General features: G+C 42.1%; 1 protein-coding gene and 1 long non-coding RNA gene across 3 annotated transcripts in view; one reads left to right on the plus strand and one right to left on the minus strand.

Moving 5' to 3' along the window:
• b3gat1a (beta-1,3-glucuronyltransferase 1 (glucuronosyltransferase P) a) overlaps window positions 1-21,071 on the plus strand; it is a 156,522-nt gene that overhangs the window by 32,794 nt on the left and 102,657 nt on the right. The window lies entirely within an intron of this gene.
• LOC133504624 (uncharacterized) lies at window positions 696-19,697 on the minus strand. Its single transcript, XR_009796037.1, has 3 exons — window positions 19,222-19,697; window positions 3,368-3,477; window positions 696-2,054 (listed from the first exon to the last, which is right to left on the minus strand). It is a non-coding gene; the product is annotated as an uncharacterized LOC133504624 (long non-coding RNA).

Raw genomic sequence — 21,071 nt, forward strand, 5'->3', positions numbered from 1 at the left:
TTAGAAACTAATATTTGGCCTTTGCTTTTCACTTTTGATAGCTCTGGAGTCATGATGCTTGGCTCTCAGATGCATGCAAATGAGACCGCACTGCCTCGTGTAATCTGGGAAAAAAAAAAAAAAAAAACCATCCTTCACTGAATACCAAGCGCCTCAATGCAATTTCTGCAGGAAATGATTGCGCTGATGAGCAGGGGATACGATACGCCACCGGCGGAGGCATGAAAGCCCATCGAATATCCGCCGTCACGTTCTAATTCTCTTTGAAAAAGATCCACATTGAACCTCTGTTGCGGAATGGCGGCGGACTATTTTTCGCATCTAATTAGCCAAATGTTGCGACCCAGATACGATCAACTGGATCCGAGCATCGGAGACGATGCGCTCGCAGGCGGCGTGTCTCTGAGGGGTGGGGGGGTGTGTGTAGGGGGGAGGGCTGCGTTATCTGTGAAAGGAGTGAGTCCCAGCAGAGGCGACCTACAATCTCTCTCTCCCCCTTATGCATCATGAAACCTGAGTGTGCTCCAATCCGAGAACCAACATCCTCTGAAGCGCACAACCAAGAATTATAAACCTAAAATTAGATATGCGAGCTAATCACTGCACATCGGGGATGGAGGAAGTTGCATTAAAACATCTTTCCATGGCATTTGACAGATGAGTTTTAATTTTTTTTTTTTTTTTTTTTGCCGCAACACTGATGCGGTCGAACTGTTCCGGTTGCGTTGCACGGCTGTCGTCGTGTCAAATGTGGGCGTTGGTTTGGCAGGACACCTTGGCCTTGGTGAGGATTTGGACAAAGTGAAAAAAATGACGAGGGCGACAGGGTGGCTATGTCAGCGCTATAAGCTCAGTCCGAGGCCTGAAGCGAGAAGTAATTCAGCCGTCTGAACACTTTCAAATTTTTCGGTCATCAATCATTGGTTGGAGTCTCTAACCCTTCGCCCTATACGACCTTTTGCGATGGTTTTGCTTTTAATGGATGAGGATAAAACGAGTGCATCGGGGAGCGATGGAATTCATGTTTACTGCAGCACAATGATTATCATAAATACAAGTTTCCCTCTCAGTATTTGTAAAGTATTGGGGACGTTTTCAGTCGTTCATTGCAGTGGGGATGACTAACTTGCACATAAAAAATAATGGATAATGGACATTTTAAATCAGCCTTTTTCTATCTGATGTAGATCACAGACATATTTTAAAAAGTAGTCATTATGCACTGAAGTTGTGTCCCTCAACATTCCCCCAATCCTGCTGCCTTTTAGCGATGGTGACATAGAGAAAAAAAATGACGATAATTGACTATGCAGAAAATGACAATCTGCTAAATGCGCTAATTATCAGTAAACATTTATTTCATGCATGTTTTGGGAAAGCGGGAGGTAGCCGGAGCACCCAAAGGAAACTCCCCACCTCAGCATAGGGAGAGCATGCAAACTCCACAAAGGTCGAACCGAACCAAGATTCTAAGCCTGAACCTCTCCATTGTGAGTTTGACATGCTAACCGCCAGATTACTGTGCTGCCCACTCTAAATCTAATTTCAGTTTTTCTTGTTTGTTGTAACTACTTTTCAGTTAGTATTCTTTATGCTGATGGTATGGATGGTATGATTAGTGTGGAGATGATTGTGGACTTCTGGAGCCATCCTTCACCAAAGATGTCCCTGACGCCGTCTTGTGTCAACTGTTGAGACCTTCAAGTTCTTGGGAATTACAGTCTCAGAGGAGCTGAAGTGGGAGACGAACATCAACTCCATCCTCAAAAAATCCCAGCAATGAATGTACTTCTTGCGGCTTCTGAGGAAGCACAGCCTGTCACAAGAGCTACTGAAACAGTTCCACACAGCGGTTATCCAATCAGTACTGTGTACCTCCATCACACTCTGGTTTGGGGCCACCACAAAAAAGGACAAACTAAGACTGCAACGGACAATCAAAACCCCTGAACAGATTCTCATCACCACGCTTCCCACTATCGAGGACTTGGTCCAGAGTGGGCAGGATCCTTTTGGACCCTCCACATCCTGGCCACCAGCTCTTCCAGCTCCTTCTGTCAGGAAAGCAAGACAGATCAATGAGAGTCAAAAGTAGCAGGCAGTCAAACAGTTTTTTCCCCTCTGGCTATTAAGTCATTAAATTCTTGATCAGCAAATCTACTATTTTTCCGCCTCGTGCCATGTTAGGACACTCACTCTCTACACGTGCCCTGTGACTCACCGGGAAAGAGTTCAGGGTGTACTGTAGTCCGCCTTTTGCCTGAAGTCAATCCGGCACAATGTTCCCCAGAAGAGAAATTGCCTTCATGTGTCTTCTGCCACAAATATCGTGAATTGCGTTTACTGTGACAACTATGCTAGAAATGATAATTCCCCCCCAAGAAATCATCTCGACAAACATCTGTTTAAGCGACAATACAAAAGGAAAATTTGCTAATGGAAAGATTTATTTTGCTGGCTAATCTATCATACCAAATATGTACATACACAGGAAAGACATGAAAGAAACAATTCAGATAAGTGCAGCCACTTTCAAAAATTGGAATGTAATTAGACAAATGAACTGTACGTCCCATCCAATATAGGAGGATCAGATTAACAATTAGAAGATAAAACATCGCGGCAGTAGCTCAAATCAATTGCAAGTAATGCAAAAAATATTATTTCCATCAATAAGCCTGCAATGCTGTTGTTTGTTCTCTTTTAATACACGGTCGACAGTTTTCCTGTTCTCATAAAACAACAAAAATGTGTATGAAAAACACTTTTAGTCCGTAGATATTGAAAAAATGAAATGGCAGTAAGTATGGCAGTGACAGCGCAGTGAGTCAGTCATAATCTTCTTTACCTTTCGGCTTGTCCCGATTAGGGGTCGCCACAGCGTGTCATCTTTTTCCATCTCAGCTTATCTCGTGCATCTTCCTCACTAACACCCACAGTCTTCATGTCCTCCCGCACCACATCCATCAACCTTTTCTTTGGTCCAGTGGGTATCCAGTCTAACCTCATCTGTCAGCCTATCCATCACTACCGCAAGCAGGAAGGGGCTGAGCGCGGATCCCTGATGCAGTCCCACCTCCACCTTGAATTCTTCTTACACACATACGGCACATCCCAGCGCTGTTCTGCTGCCCTCATACATGTCCTGTAGTATTCTAACATATTTCTCTGCCACACCAGACTTGCACATGCAGTACCACAGTTCCTCTCTTGGTACTCTGTCATAGGCCTTCTCTAGATCCACAAAGACACAATGTAGCTCCTTCTGACCTTCTCTGTACTTTTCCATGAGCATCCTCAAGGCAAATAATGCATCTGTGGTACTGTTTCTAGGCATGAAACCATACTGTTGCTCGCATATACTTACTTCTGACTTGAGTCCAGCCTCCACGACTCTTGAATTGTCGAATTGGGATCACTTTAACTGATGAGGCCTTGTGTTCCGGTTTAGTTATTCAAGACGTTTGGCTGGTTCCCCTTTAATTGAAATTTGTCATTTAGAAAGAGAAAAGAAACAACTTTGTGGGTACTTATATAAGTACTGTGTGGAGAAAAAAAATTCAATAGCCCAGCTTTGAAATGAAATATAAAAGAAAAAGTCCTCTCAAGTCCAACATTACAACCTGGCAAATGTTCGCCTGGATCAATGGAGAAAAATTTCCACAGACACACGCCAACCTCTAGTTTCTTTCATTACCCTTTCCTGTAGGTGTAATAGTGAGGCATTCAAGCACTTTTCTTCATAGAGGATATAATAAAAACACTGTGAAGCTTCAAACAAAGGTGAAAGGAAAAAAAAAATCTTGTCAATTTTAACGCCTTCTTAAGAGAACCTAAATGGTACTGAGTTTGCACTGGGAGAAGACGACATTGTTGCTGCACATTGTGTTTGGAATGATAATTTCAAGTGAGGTGGGTGGGGAAAACAAGTTCCATAATTTGGAGGTCCGACCGTATTATCTTGATCTGACGTTCCTAACATTCGTGTTCAAGATGAAGGTAAATTAACTTTTTATATGTAATTTTTTTTTTTATAAATGAATAATAGACCATTGCTGGTACTGATCACAAAAAACAATATGCTTATTTAAGACTAATGGCCTCGCTCCCAATTTCCGAAACCGTTCAAATTGTACATTACATCACTTTGGCTAATTAGGCTTACATTAGCCTAATGCCGCTTCGTCAGCGCTCCCGTTAACAGTATTTGTTTCTGTCTCCTGCTGTACCAAACGTGGGTGATATCATTTGTGCAAAATGATATGTGCAGTTAAAAGCAATGAAATTAATAACTTGAATAAAGGAAAGTAAACACAAACCCTGGCCTATAACTAATAGATCCGCAGTTAGATTAATTAAAACTGTACCAACCGCATTAGATTCTGCTGCATTATCTAACGGCTCAAAACAAAACAAACGGCGTAGTCACTTTCTGTTTTTGTAATCCCTCTAATACAGCAAGTGCTGAGCACCATTTCAACAAAAAAAAATAAATATTGATTTCCAACAACTAATCAATACTGCAAAGAAACATTTCCCATCATAGCCAAAGCAATATCTTTGAAGATCATACTCTCCTCCCACACACATGGTCTAGGTATCATGTATAGTACCTCGTAGAACCCCGAATGTTGTATTTTACATGATAGTTCTGTGTTGTGGCGGTCAACCCCACCAAACACGATCACGGTACGGGGCTAATGGTTGCCAGTTGGGGATCTGGTAACCGTAGGATTAGGGTGGCTGGTGGGTTTTCCTGGTTTAGGCCCCGAACTCCTCTCCTCTCTCTTGGCCCCCTCGCCCGTCCTTGCACTTGAAATGGGTTCACTTAGGTGGGCTGTGACTGTTTTTGGGTGGCTGCTTGCTCTTTTGCTGGGTCCTATTGATGGGTGGGGCCCTCAAGCACTCCGTTGGTGGTGGCGGCTGCGGGGTCCCTGGCCAGGTCGGCTGTTGGACGGGGATTCCTCAGTGTGCTGGTTCAGCAACTCCGTACATCAGTTTAGCATTTAATATAGTGTTCATTTATGAATAGGTTTGATAAACACACTACGGGCTTTAATTACTTGAGCTGGGATCAGCACCAAGAACACATGTATACTCAAAGGTTCTTACAGGTGTCTGGACACTGAAAAAAGAATCCCACTGTAGCATCGTTAATAGCACTGCCTGTCTCATTTTGGCACATCCTGTCCCGTCCTTTTCTGTCCTCTCTCATCTTGTTCTCTTGATTATTTATTCCAAGTCCCCCCTCCCCCCACCCACCCCTCCACACACCTATCTTCAAATGACTGTTGCCAAATATCTAGACTGTCTCACTGGTTCACACACCTAGTCCTCTTCTCCAGTCCCTTTCTCCGTCCCCTAAAATCCTTTGCCGTCCATCTTTCATAAAATAATCAAATAAAATAAGCAGCGGGAGTATTTTACATTCCCCTGTTCCACAGCAAAACCATTCCTGTACAAAGGCATACAAATCCACCCTTCTGAAAGACCATGAAGCTGAATAGGGACTGGTTTAAAAAAAGAAGAAGAAGAGTGCAATAGAATCTTCAGAATACAGTATTGCCACATCTCTATGGCAAGGATAGATAAACAATTCTCAGAGAAATATAAAAACCTGGGCAAAGATTGCTTTATTTTACAGTCTGGTTTCATTTGCCTTATACGGTACTTTGGTTCAAATCATAACAACTAATCATCCATGTTTTAAAGAAATTGGGTTTATAATCCTGAGCAACCATGCTAGGGAAATGGAAAAGAAAGACACTGCACAAACACATTATAAAGCAAAACTAATTCCAATGAGGAGGAGACCCCAGAACACACTGCAGCGAGTTCTCTTCCCATCTGGCACAAGAGTGCCACAAGAGTCCTCCCCCCAAGAGGAAATAAAGGGGCCAGAAGGACATCTGAGCTGCTTGCATAGCCCACAGCTACCATGGCCTGAAGAGATCTTAACATGCATGCATGTATGAAGATTCTTGGCAAGCTCGCTGCCTGTTATCATGTTGGGATCACAAGCACGCAATCTGTGAGAACAGACACAGACGCAATCTAACACTTGCTGCACATTCAACACCAGTGGAAGGACATAAATGTGATGATGAGATGGCAACATCAATGAAAGATGCACATGTGCGACATCCTGTTCATTTTGAAACATTCCAACCATCCCAGACTAGCTTCTGGGCCAAGGTTACCAGCCACGTGAACCATTTGTCACAGAACTCGAAGGGGTAATACCCTCAACCTGGATTTGAACTCGTGTCTGTTAGTCTGAAAAAAAATGAAAACTACACACTGATCACAGGGTGAAAGGCTTGTCTGGAACGGTCACGAAATTGTGTATCCACTCTGAGTGACAGCGTGCTTTGTTATCTTCTCCTGACGGAGGTGGGCCCATGGTGGGCCCAGTTATCTTCTCATGCCAGCGCCTCAACAATCTCCTGCCTCAACGTTACCTGCCCTAAATTTCCTTCCAAATGAACTTACCAGAGATTGCTTTCCTGACACCATTCCTTATGTAACCCCAAGGATTGCGGTAATAACCTCAACCAAGAATTGACCCCGTTGGGCTGGGTCTAAATCAAAATCTTTCATTTACTAGTCACTTCCTATACCGATACCGGCCCATGAATTTTACTTTTTTCAATAACAATCCCTCAATAATAATTTAATGCGACACAAGTCTTGAATTCTGGTTTTCAGTTTGTTTCCATCAAAAAACAAATGAAATATTTTCCGGCGCAATAGAACAGTTGCAAATAAGTGAGACTTCAGTGTGGACAGTTCACTGATTCTACAGATGACCTTCTCACTGTCTGTTTGCTTTCTCAGCAGACAAACAATCCCGCTGCAGGATGATGTTGTCCCCGGCAGCAGAAAATGTGTTGATAATGCTTCCAGAGATAACGGGGTTGCCAAGTTTGATAGCAATGACAGAGTGCTCTCAGGTCGTTGTATTAGCCTAGGTAAGGATGGGTGGCAAAACTTTATACTGCTGTATCTTATCCTGAAAATTCTTTGTGGGACTGAGTGTTCTCTCATCCTGTTTCAGCTGTGATGTTTTCATGAGCAAATACTTCCTCAAGGTCAGAGAATTGGCCGTGTGCTCCGACTTTAATTGGCAACAGGGGGGGGACAGTGTAGATGCCAACAAATTGTTTTTTGTTTTTTTTTTAATAGCCAACTACATACCCAGAAAACGAAGCTACTGCAATATGTTAAAATCTTGAAGATCCCAATATTTGGCTATTTAGACCTCCATAGAGAGACTCTCTAATGTGGACCTAATGAAAAGTGTCAATTTTACGTCATAAAACCCCTTGGGTTTGTCTTTTGTGTGTTCCAAAAAGTTCCGCTTTACAGTTGCTTCTTTGTCTTTTCCTTTTGGCTTGTCCCGTTAGGGGGGGCCACAGCGTGTCATCTTTTTCCATCTAAGACCATCTCGTGCATCTTCCTCTCTAACACCCACTGTCCTCCTGTCTTCCCTCACCACATTCATAAACCTTCTCTTTGGTCTTCCTCTTGCCCTTTTGTCTGGCAGCTCCATCCTCAGCACCCTTCTACCAACATAGTCACTCTCTCGCCTCTGGACATGTCCAAACCATATACGTCTGCTCTCTCTAACCTTGTCTCTAAAACATCCAACTTTGGCTGTCCCATCTAATGACCTCATTTCTAATCCTATACAGCCTGTTCACTCCGAGCGAGAACCTCAACATCTTCATTTCTGCCACCTCCAGTTCTGCTTCCTGTTGTCTCTTCAGTGCCACCGTCTCTATTCCATACATCATGGCTGACCTCACCACTTTTTATCAACTTTTCCCTTCATCCTAGCGGAGACTCTTCTGTCACATGGAACACCAGACACCTTCCGCCATCCGTTCCAACCCGCTTAGACGCGTTTCTTCACTTCCTTAGCACACCCACCATCGCTCTGGATTGTTGACCCCAAGTATTTCAAGTCATCCATCCTCTCTATCTCTTTTCCCTGTAGCGTCACTCTTCCTCCTCCACCCCTCTGATTCACGCACATATATATATATTCTTTACAGCTACTTCTGTTTAACCTCGTTTTGTATGCGCTTTTGTACATATTTGGCAAAAAAAAAACTGTAGTCATTGTTGTTGTTGCCAAAAGAATGACATAGGTATTGGCTTTCACAAAGTTTGCTACTTCAGTGTTTTTAAATCTTTTTGTTAGATGTTAGTATGATAGACTGAAGTATAATTACAAGATTTTCATAAGTGTCAAAGGCATTAATTGAATCGGGCCCGATTGGCTTTGTAACATCCACATCTCAGACTTGATTTACTTTTGTCAGTGTTTCAATTAGGAATGAGTCACGTTGGCGGCATTTTTTTGATACATTGATCCTTGCAATGTTGGCTACAATTTTGCAAATGATGAGCCACGATTTAGAATTTGCAGCCATTTGAAATTTTCTTAACCATAGTTTGGCGACATTCGATAAAGATACAATTCACGACAGCCATGTCTGTGGGCATATGCCAACAGCCAATAACCAACAGTATTGTCAGATTATTACCTGCAAAATAATTAGATCCCGATCAAGCATTCAACCTCTCAGTACCAAAAACAAGGTCTATTTCGATACTACTGAAGCGTTTCTGTCCCCCCCCCCCAAAAAAAAGGTGGAAACAAGGTAAAGAATAGAAACAAAAAAAGGATAATATTTGAAAAACATGCGGGTGCCATACCGCGGGGTCACTAGATCGCCGATCAAATCAATGTTGAATATTACTTTTTCTTGATACCATTTGCAGAAGCATATCACCTTGTTTTCGAGTGGGGCAAATGTTTTGTCCTCGTGCCGGAATCATCAAATTGTGTACATTGTGGTACCTTCCACCTCACGTGTGATGAGCGTCAACCCTTCCAGAATCCTCCAGTAACAGGGGAACAATGTTTATTCATTTGAACAATTTTGCTGCCGGTATGACTATTTCTAAGCAGTGAAATAATGACTGTAGGACACAGTGGGCACGCTGTGTTTGTATTGTCTATTGCGCACTGTTTGTTCTCGCCTGCTCGGTTCTCCTTCCTGTGTCCCTGACCTCTGGTTTCTAATGTTGGATACACAAAGCGATGCAACATGCATGTGTGCTTTATGAATACAGCAGGGGGCTGGGCTCAGCCACATGCAGATTTGCTTTCCTTGACAGCGTGCAGTGCTGTCTTGGCACCACTGAGATTTGAATTCACGCAATCACAAACACTCGCATGTTCCCGTCCACAGCCTCTTCAATACTTTGCTAAGCAATGACCTCAGGCGGACTTTAACAAGCCATTTACGAACTAACCATTTAGTGTAAACTGTAACTAAATTGTCAGAATGGAGTGGATCCTGTCAATGAAGAACTGTGAACAAAAATAAAAAGAATACAATGTGGAATGTCATGTTAGTGTTTTTATGTCCATCTCTTTGTTTTTCTGGTTTATGGAGGATGACAAACAGATGGACAGCACCATTCCATTGATGTAATTGTGCCTCAATTCTTTTATTTTTTTTTCACAGCCAGATTGTCAACAAAATGGGCTCTACATTGCCCTATGCAACACACCATTACAAAGTTCTTATCTTCCTATCTCGTGGATCCTCCTCTCTAACACCCACTGTCCTCATGTCTTCCCTCACCACATCCATCAACCTTTTCTTTGGTCTTCCTCTCTTTCGCTCTTTTGCCTGGCAGCTCCATCCTCAGCACCCTTCTAGCAACATACTCACTCTCTCGCCTCTGAACTTGTCCAAACCATGCCTCGAAAACCTCCAGCTCTGGCTGTCCCTCTCATGAGCTCATTTCTAATCCTATCCAACCTGCTCACTCCGAGCGAGAACCTCAGCATCTTAATTTCTGCTACCTCCAGTTCTGTTTCCTGTTGTTTTTTCAGTGCCACTGTCTCTAATCCCTACAGCACGGCCACCTTCACCACTGTTTTATAAACTTTTCCCTTCGTCCTCGCAGAGACTCTTCCATCACATAATACACCAGACACCTTCCGCCAGCTGTTCCAACCTGGTTGGACCCGTTTCTTCACTTCTTTACCACACTCTCCATTGCTCTGTATTGTTGACCCCAAGTATTTCAAGTCATCCACCCTCGCTATCAAAGTTCAAAGTTCTTATCTACCTATTCATTTTCTGTAGTCCCAGATGTGTTTGGGAACTCTTATTATGATCCTATAAAAACCTAGGTTAAATGTTTATTTTCCATAATTATAAAAGGTGGTTTCAAAAAGGCATTTAGTAGCACTTGGATTATAACAGTATGCTCTGTTTTGAGACCTGAAATGAAGCAGTTTAATTGCCCTATTACAATAAAATATTTAATATTGGATGGTAATTCTGTGCCGCCACGGCGGAGCAGCTGTAGAGTTTTGGCCTCACAATTCTGAGGTCCCAGGTTCAATCCCGGCCCCGCCTGTGTGGAGTTTGCGTGTTGTCCCCCCGTGCCTGCGTGGTTTTTCGCCCGGCACCCCAATTTCCTCCCAGATCCCAAAAAACATGCATTAATTGAAGACCAAGGTGTGATTGTGAGTGCGGCTGTTGTCTGCCTCGATGTGCCCTGCGATTGGCTGGTGACCGGTTCAGGGTATACTCCGCTTCTTGCCCGTTCACAGCTTGGATTGGCTCCAGCACCCCAATGAGCCTCTTGAGGATAAGCGGTTCTGAAAAATGGATGGATGGTAATTCTGTTTCCTTAGTGATTACTGTATTTCAATTTAGAACAAAAGAGGGAAACACACCCATGCCAGATAGTATGCCGTCATTGATCCAAATACAAAACAACACCATGCTGCAAAAGCATGGAACCAAACGGTAAGCAAAACACTTCTATTGTAATGCCGCCATTCTGAAATATGTCAACTAACAAAAAAAAAAAAAAAAAAAAAACATCAATAACGAAATTGTCCAAATTATATTCTGTCATATCTCGGCTTCTTTGTGTGATATTGTCATCGATGTGCCCTGTTTGATTTGTTGTCCGATTCATCATTTAAGTGCTGAAAACAGAACAATGGGGAACTATTGATCTTGCTATCAATAAAGTGGATGGAATTACCTATTTGACCTTGCCCTCCCAGCCACCAGTTATCCTTCAACAGAAGCCGAGACATATCAACCCATTTGTCCATTGACACATGAAATACTTTAAATGGTATTTTTATACATGCAGCTACTCTATGTTGTACTTAACATGACCACCGACGTGCCCGCAAAATCTCACTGCAAGACGACTCCGTTGCAAGTTGGGCTGCACTTCAGCTAAACTCGGCCCGGCTCCAGAGACAGTTATGCAATATTACTGAGGAAATCGTTCGGGCTCATGAGGGGATTAGTGGTGAGATTGTGGGTATATTGAATCAAGTTGTAATTATATATGCATAATTCTTCATCTGTCTTCATCTCCGCTGCAAATATTAGAAGACCCATCTGAGTTATTGTCCGCAATGAGCTGAGGGCAGAGAAAAAGCATATTGTACATAAAAAAAAACAGATACTGTATGTTATTTATGTTTTATAATTTTTTGGTGTTGGTCTGAAATCAGTTGATGATGTTCCCTTTTCTGGAGTTTTGCTGTCCGTCATTCCATTTCCTCTATTAAATAAGGCAATAACCCAAATTCTATGAAGTATAACGGTGCAATATTATGATTACGCTGTATCCCGAATCCTAATACTAAAAGTAATAGTCAAAAAATGTTCCCAAACTGGTTTATTATTTCATTCATGTTTAATAGTCCATTTCTTTGTATCAGATGTTTTTTTTATACATTGACAACACCAACAATTATTTTTTTTCTTTTGGTGAGTCACAGATTTGCACATTAGCCAAATATTTAGTTCAACCTCGAACATTTAGATTTAATATTTATCTATTTAGCATTTATATTTAACATGTGTATAACATTTAAAATTTGGATGTACCTAGAACTATAAAGTTGAAAAACATTATTCTAAATTTTCACAAAAATAATCACAGATGAGTTTGATATTAATTGTGCAATAGCACATTCAGTATGTTCAGTATTAGATCCATTCCCCATTTTCTTAATGTACTATATTTTTTTTCAGTATACTGAATATGTTCTCATATACAAACAAGCCAGTAACACATCTCAACTAGAACATACATTAAATAAAATTTATGCTTCCAATTATTTTTTTCTGTAGTTAGCATTCTGTTTCAATGTCTCACAAATTCAGTCATTATAATATATTCATATAATGTACACAGCAACATAGCAGAGTCTAATTTGGTTAGTGTCACGATCATTAGATGTAATCGACCTAAAATCCTAATCACTTGTGAGCTCAATTATGCAATACAACTTGTAACTGTCACTACTTGTTATGATGGATAAAGCAAATGATTTCAGTCCATCTGCTGCGCACATCTATAAACCGCAAAAGCTTTTAAACGAGGACGTAGTTGTTTGTGGCTAAACCTGGGCGTTGGATTTGCAGACATAATGAGATGGGAAAATCCTGCGTTTTGATAATTAGTGATTGTATTCGTGAAAATGCTGCTTAACTACTGAAAAATCAACAAAATATGATGTTCAAAGTGTCTGAGTACTTTGCAAATGTACTGCTGAATTTCTCTTGTTTACAACATATTAATGTCTGACTTGAATATTGGGGTATTTTATACTGTTTTTCCAGTCCAAATAGTAGAGTTAATTTTAATAATACAGCGTTCATTCAAAACAAATGTTAATGCAAGGCACTCAAGGTTGGAAAGAATAATGGGCAGAACATCATAATTATTATCAACAGTATGTCAGGTTCGGCGTTGATGGTGGCAAAAAAAAAAAAAAATGGGTGATGGATGTAAGGAAGCAGGAAGGCAAGGGAAGAGTGTGAGAAATGCAAAATGGAATCTGATTATGAACCATCGAGGGCTGAAAAAAAATCAGGGAACTAAAGACAAGCAAACTGACAAGACAGCCCGGAATAGCAATTGGCTGGAGGGATCTGATAGGTTGGGAGGCACGAACATGTGAGACAGGAAAACTTGACAAAAGCATGAAAAGAAAGTGAATAGCCATAACCAAGTCAACAAAAACAGACACTGACACAGTAATAATCCCATGATGACAGCAACAGCAGCAACAACACTGATCTGCTCCCGACTGCACCGCCATCACCACCACGGCCGATAACAAGCAGAGAAACGAGAAGGCGCAACTCCGTAGGGGATAACAGAAAGACGGAGCAACAGCGGAACAGATTACGAACATATACCGGAATTCCTGGCCTACAGAGTGCACCTGGTTATAAGGCTCATCCAGTACATTTGTAAAGGAAATACCATTTGGTGCGTACATAGGCAGCAGTTGTGTAAAAGACGCAAGTGCCCACATTGAAACCCACAAAGTTTTTTTTTTTTTTTTACAAAAAAAGACAGTATACAGAGTTTGATGCTAGCCCCGCCGTGCTAACAGGGCCGGTGAATAAAAAAACATACCAGGAAAAATCACTGAGACACGTCAGTAAAACGCTAGCGCAGCGCTAACAAGGCCGGACCGGTAAAAGTAACTTCCACGGGACATCTATTCCACCGATCTCACTCTTGCCTTTTCCACTCGAGTGCCCCCTTGCGGCCGTTAGGAAAAAAAGCACAAATGAGCCGTATCACCGTAGAAACCGCAGGGTTGAAAGCATGAGAAAAAAAGTGGTTTATTGGACGGAAATTATGGTATACAGTGGAACCACAACGGAATGGACCAATATGGGTACATTGGGGGGTCTTTCGATATAGCTGATTGTTACATTGAAGCACGGCCCATATGTGCCCATGTTACTTCTCAGTACAAAATTATTTTGGGGGTGGGGGGTGGCCTAAAAAGCCCAGTAAAGTACAGAGTATTATTGTACATCTGTGATCCTGAATTACGTCATTCCCAAAATCTGCCCGCATTATGCCACAGTGCCAGTAAACAAATACGGTGAATTCTAGAAATAACAGACTTTGTAAACCACAGTTGAACTATTTTTGGACACATAATTCAGTCCAGATGGTCCGTTTTATCTGATATCCGTTGTATTGGGGTCCATTTTACAGAGATTCCATCATACACGTTTCTGGATGTGGCCAATCTCCTGTGAACTCATTTACACCTCATCCCACACATTACGCACTCAAGTTGGGGCGTTCCTGAAGTGTATGCTGTCATGAACCAACGTTGTGGGGGCGGAGCCAAATGCAGGACTTTGAGGCAGAGGCATAATGTTCAATCTGGTTTATTCCGGAAAGTGGATCATACACGGTGTTGCCGTCTGACAGGTCAGAGGCGCAGAAACGCTAGGCTAGGCGGGATCCAAAAGACGCGCAGCAAGGTCCGATGATTATGGGGCAAACTAGCAATCTCGACAGGACAGGCTCAAACAAAAGGGCACAGAATCGCTGTCACTCGGGTTACTCTAACTTATGGGTAGAAGAGGAGAGTCCCACTGCCAGTGAATGCAACTCACTAACACAAAGCAACGAACTGGCCAATGCCAGTGACAAAAACTCCAACTGTGAGCGGTGACGGGTGTCACCGTCCAGAGCAGTGGCCTGGCCACGCCCCTCTTGGGCCTAGCGCAAAGTCTCTCTCAAAGAGTGTTTCATCTTTCACACTCCGGGTTGTTGTGAGTCCAGCTCTCCATGAAGGTGAACATCGTATTGCATAGTTTTATTAATGGCTCCGGTCTCGGCGATACTGCGCAAATGACCGAACGCTTCGCCTCTGACGCCAACAACTGCGAAGCAATCGAGAGCAGTCCCTGCCTCTGACGCACGTTGAGCCAAGGAATATGGTTTCAGTTTTGATAAAAAAAAAAAAAATTGAAAAACAGCTATGCTGTTGTTGCCGTCTTTGGGGCACACAAAGGATACAATTATAGTCACATTCTATAGCACAATTCCTGTAATCATACCTGCGACTGCTATCCCCAGTCGAGCGCTATTTGTGAAGCGATGCATGATTCCAAAAACTTTCATGCGTGTCTCCGGAATGAGATGCGCATATTTCTGACTTCATTAATAATTCAGTGTAAGGAAACAGCGTGCGCGTCACGCTGTGAGATTAACCGCATTGTCTTGGGACAAAAGGGCTGGATTATGTGAATTTACATAATTGGTGAAAAAACATTCTTGTCTTGAGTGGAGTTGATATCCATATCTAATACATTTCATACAAATATGTTTATTCCTATTGTTAGAACATCTCAATCAAGCGAAGTCATGCATGTTTCCATTTATTGGATAACTTAAAATGTATGCACTTCTAAATCAACAAGAGAGTACGGTTTTGTTTGCAACAACGCTGCTGCATCTTTAATTCAAAATGCAATTCCATACGGATGTCAATATGCCAGATCGAGCTGAAGTAAAAATGCCTTCCAGTTTTTTTCCCCCCACGTATTTTAAAGTGTATTAAACATTATATTTGATATTTTTGTTGCAGGCGACACGGTGGCCCATCTTGAAAGCGTTGGCCTCACAGTTCTGAGGTCCCGGGTTCAATCCCGGACCAGCCTGTCTGGAGTTTGATGGATGGATGGATGGACAGACTCCACGGGATTAACAAAAAGACACCATAACAGTATGCCCAGTTTGGAATTTTGTGATTCTTTCACATATCACTACAGAGAGCCAGTCTACCACTAATGCAGTCATCCATACCATCCATCCATTTTCTACACCACTTATCCTCACTCGGGTCGCGGGGTCAAACTATTTATTTTTTCCCGCGTGCCACATTGTAGTTATGTTTTCCCTTGGAGGACTGTTATCGCTATGAACCCATATGAATGTATAATGGCCTCACATTATTAAATTTATATAGCAGATTCATAGATTGGTTAGAAATTGGCAGCCCTCCCCAAAAAAGTGTTCAATTGTTCATTTTGAAAAGGGCATTGCCAACAAAATAAATGCTTAGATCCATCCATCATTTTTCTTAACCACTTATCCTCACAAGGGTTACGGGGAGTGCTGGAGCCTATTCCAGTTGTCAACGGGCAGGAGGCAGGGCACACCCTGAACTGGTGACCAGCCAATCGCAGGGCACACGGAGACAGACAACGACAACCACTCACAATCACACCTCGGGGCAATTGAGAGTGTCCAATTAATGTTGCATGTTTTTGGGATGTGGGAGGGAACCGGAGTCCCCGGAGGAAACCCACCCAGGCACAGGAAGAACATGCAAACTCCACACAGACAGGTCTGGGATTGAACCCGGGACCTTAGAACTGTGAGGCCAACACTTTACCAGCTAACCCATGGTGCCACCAAAATGCTTACAGTATCTCAAAATGATTTAAAGTGACAATTTGGACATGGAAGAAAGGATAAATAAGGACAATAATCGCAAATACTGCAGTTTTCCGGGAAGGATCGGAAAGAAATAACTCCAAATATCATCACCATATTATGAAATGACCTCGGATGGCCGGACAAGTTCAGGTTTGTTTGTGGAGGAATAAAATCGTCCATTTAAAAAGGCCAAGAAACATAAATCAAGAACCACAGAAGAATCCATTCTTTGTACAGACTGTGTGAATGGACAAGTCGAGAAAAGTTCTATTTTGTTGAATTCATTTCAACTCAATGCGTGCCTATTTTTAATGTCTGGGACATCACAAGGTACATTTTGGGGAGAAATGTAACGATGATAACAAAAATAGCTCATTGGAGTTTCATTTCAGATCTGATATTTTCCATGATTATGTACAGTAAATAGTAAACCAAATCCTTGGGAATATAATTCTTCTTAAATATGTCAAACTGGACATAAAATACCATGCAACTATATGAAAATGTACCTTAAAAGGGTAACAGGCATGAAAACATTTAGGTATAATGTTTTTTTCAGTGACCGCCAAATTTGACTGGCATAGGGACATGCTCACAACAACTCACTCCTGACCCTAATTTGGACAAATAGTATATAAAAATGGACGTCTGGATCCCAAACCACCAAACTTGGTATTTTGTAGCAATTTTGCTCAGTCGGTTGAATCACAGACAGTTGAGTGTGGCCTCAAGTACAGTAGTTGTGTGTAGGAGTGAGTCTGGCACGCATATTAGTCTGTCTGAAGCGCTTGCACGCCAATGACCTCATCATCTGATGCTGAGTGTGATTCAATGTAAACAAAACGTCCGCCGCCCGCCTGCTGCTTCTTTTGCTGCTGCCAGAAACAGCTGTTTGTGGGACCGCAAGGCCCCGTGCCGCTCCCCTGAACTTTTTAAGTCAGCGACACTTTTCACCATAGTTCAACCAATACAAATCTTTGTTTTATTTTTATTTGTCATGATGGAAACAAATTTAAGTCAGTTGTGGTTTTGTGGTTTATTCGTCTGACCTCTGCTCCTGCCAACCCTTTACTGTTTCCTTTTAGCTTTAGTCCATCATTTAACTTCAGGCCCTAGTTTTGGCCGTTATGTCGTATTTTGTTGTAGCCTGAACGCTTTGATTCTCTTTTCAATTTTCCTCCACTCCCTTCAGCCTGTCCTGTTGTTTTTAGCTTCCTGAAGTCTTTGTTTTAAGCTTTTAGTTTATTATCGTCTTCTTCTTTTCCTTTCGGCTTGTCCCGTTAGGGGTCGCCACAGCGTGTCATCTTTTTCCATCTAAGCCTATCTCGTGCATCTTCCTCTCTAACCACCCACTGTCCTCATGTCCTCCCTCACAACATCCATCAACCTTTTCTTTGGTCTTCCTCTCGCTCTTTTGCCTGGCAGGTCGATCTTCAGCACCCTTCTACCAATATAGTCACTCTCTCACCTCTGAACATGTCCAAACCATCGAAGTCTGCTCTCTTGTTTCCAAAGCATCCAATTTTGGCTGTCCCTCTAATGAGGTCATTTCTAATCCGATCCAACCTCTTCACTCCAAGCGAGAACCTCAAGATCTTCATTTCTACTACCTCGAGTTGTGGTTCCTGTTGTTTCTTCAGTGCCTCCATCTCTAATCCGTACATCATGGCCGGGCTCACCACTGTTTTATACACTTTGCCATTCATCCTACCAGAGACTCTTGTCTCACATAGAACACCAGACACCTTCCGCCAACTATTCCACCCCACTTGGACCCGTTTCTTCACTTCCTTACTACACTCTCCATTGCTCTGTATTGTTGACCCCAAGTATTTGAAGTCGTCCACCCTCGCCATCTCTTCTCCCTGGATCTTCACTCTTCCTCCTCCGCCACTCACATTCATGCACATATATTCTGTTTTACTCCAGCTAATCTTCATTCCGCTCCTTTCCAGTGCGTGCCTCCATCTTTTTAATTGTTCCTCCGCCTGCTCCCTGCTTTTAGTTTATTATGGTTACCCAAATTGCATACAAACCAGAATCTGTCCCAATTTCAATGGGAGCTCCACTGGGAAAAACTCATAACTCATGACAACAACTCAATACTGACGTGATGTCGTGTTTGAGAAAAGTTACGTGAAAATGTCTTGTTTTCTCCCAACTGAGACAGTCTTTCACCCACACACCCATTGGACAGTTGACATAATGTCCCTCATAACAGAGAAACAAGTTTAATGATACGCTCGTTTTCTCTCCCATTAGACAGAATATTAAAAGACTTTGGCATATATGAGACATCGCACCATCAATGTTTCAAGGGGGCATTTCAGGTTCACGTTATGTGAAAACGCAAAGGAAGTTAACGCTGACATGAAGGAAAGTCTGAGTTATCCATTGCAGAAAGCCGAGTAAGGGGAATTTTCATCTCAGTCGCCACGGTAACAGACTGTGAAACTAAAGTAGGTTTTCTGTACTAAACTCTTATGTTATCGGCCTTCTGCTAAAAGAATAAAACACAATGAAAAATGAAATAATTAAAATGCAACAACTAAGCCCATAATGAAATAATAACGGAACGGATTAGGCTGTTTACATATAAAAAGCGCTTCTATTTATGAAAAAAAAATAAATCACATTACGAAACCACTTCTGGAGAAATTAATTTTGTAAATAGAGGTACCACTTCTCATAGTTTAGAGGTCACCCACGGTGCTTCTGTATTTTGGATCGATAAGTTTTAATCTCATTTCTGCAGCCGTCATCCAAACTGCGATTGTAATCAGCGATTCATTGGTCGGGAGGAAAAGGGGGGGGCGCAAAGCATCCACACAATCCATCAGTCCCGAGCTACTGTCTACATAAGAGGTCAGCGGGCAACAGACTCACCTCAGAGTAACGATTTAGCCCAAGGCCACGGATGCAGTCGCGGACCCTTAATGGAACGGCGACCAGCCCATGGATCACTTGAATGTTTTTTTATAGCCACCTCGTACGAGCTTGCGCAATCCATCCACGGCAAGCGGCAGGAAATGTCGCACGTACTCTGATATCACAGAAGGGGATACCTCATTCACTAAAAACAGAAGAGGGTGTAGAAATGAAATTCCAGTTTAGCATTATGAACATTTTACAAAGCCATGTTTCTTTTTCTGCTGCGGCCATCCAATCTCAGTCTTTTTCCCTTCTTGCTGCTCCTTTGGGAAGTCACATGCAAAGACAGGTTTTTGCGCTTCCCCTTTTGCACACCTGTCTTGCACTTCCTACTTCTCATTAGTTATCGGGCGGCAGGTGAGAAACACAACTGTGTTTGTTTTTTCCACAGACATCCCTACAGAAATATTCACACACACAAGTATTCTCTCTTGGGCATCTTAGAGAGATTCATGCAAGCTGCAGGCGAAATAATGGATTGACGTATTCTTTAACTAGTTGAACAAGACTGAAAATTGTGTTTTTCTTTTAAATGGAGATTTGTTTGGTGCAATTTTTAATTTTATTTTGATTGGCTTGTATAGGGAGTCCTCGGTCTACTACTGAGATCCGTTCCTACAGTAGCGACTTAACTCGAATCTCGAATTAAGTCAGATTCCACCATTAAAGTCAGAATTTACATCAAAATACTTTGTCCAAAAACAAATACGTTGAAATAAAAAAGATGATGTACTTAGCCTGACTGCCAAGAGGTGGATGGAGAAGAAGAAGGGGAGGCTGTGCTTAGCTATTGCGAAGGAACCTGGTCCTCAATCCTCTCGATCTCGACAAGTATCAAAGAACCTTGTTTTGTGATCGTTGTATCCGACAAAGGAATGGAACCCTTCCCATGCGCTAAAATACGGGCTTTGTCTTTAATAATTGTCACCACGGTCGACCGACTGAAGCCTTGGTGGCGTTGGTGTCTCTCCTTTCTCCGATCTTTTTATGATCTTGAGCTTCGTTTCCACTGTCATGGATTTTCTTTTGGCTGCAGAAGCATCGCTAAAAGACAACTTTCTTCTCCTGAGGTGATAATGTCAAAAAAGGAGGGCGAAAAATGCGAAGATACTCCCAAAATGGCAGACAAGGGACGGGCGTTGTAAAATCGAAACGTTCTAGGTCGAAACCGTCTTAACCCGAGGACTCCCTGTAGTTGTACTTCCATGGCTATCGCTGTATATTAATGCAAACTTTGGGTTAATCCATGAGTCCAATCAAAGTGACATACATTTTTATAACAGATATGATCATTTTCTACATTGTGCGAAAGAACTTTGTCCGTGTTGAGCTCTCTTGATAGACTGTCAGGGCATCAGACCGTCAGACCACCGTCTGACCCTGCACACCTCCACCGAGAACCTTAAAAAATTCTGCATATGACTGATTGTATTTCGTGTCGGGCCGTTCATGTTTTCATGCGCCTAGTAATGCAGCTGTTCCTGTTCCTGTTTTCAGACGATATTAGTGAGTTGCAAAAAAATTAAAATAAAAAAATGGGGACAACATGAGGTTTTCTAGCTATTCCACCAATACTAAGAATACTGAAGTAAGGTGATGTTACTACCATACAGTACTCTCCATGATACAAGACTATTTTTAAGACATACCCGTCGTTCAAAGTTTTTGTTTCACTCCACAAATATTCCATGCTGTCGCTTTAAATCTGATCGATGTGTGAATTTGCTTCTACTTTTATGTGCTGAAACCAAATGTGACCACAAAAATGTTTTTTTTTTTTTTTTTGGCTCATATATTAAAAGCAA

The sequence above is a fragment of the Syngnathoides biaculeatus genome, chromosome 8 (genome assembly GCF_019802595.1).
Source record: "Syngnathoides biaculeatus isolate LvHL_M chromosome 8, ASM1980259v1, whole genome shotgun sequence".
Taxonomy (NCBI): Eukaryota; Metazoa; Chordata; class Actinopteri; order Syngnathiformes; family Syngnathidae; genus Syngnathoides; species Syngnathoides biaculeatus.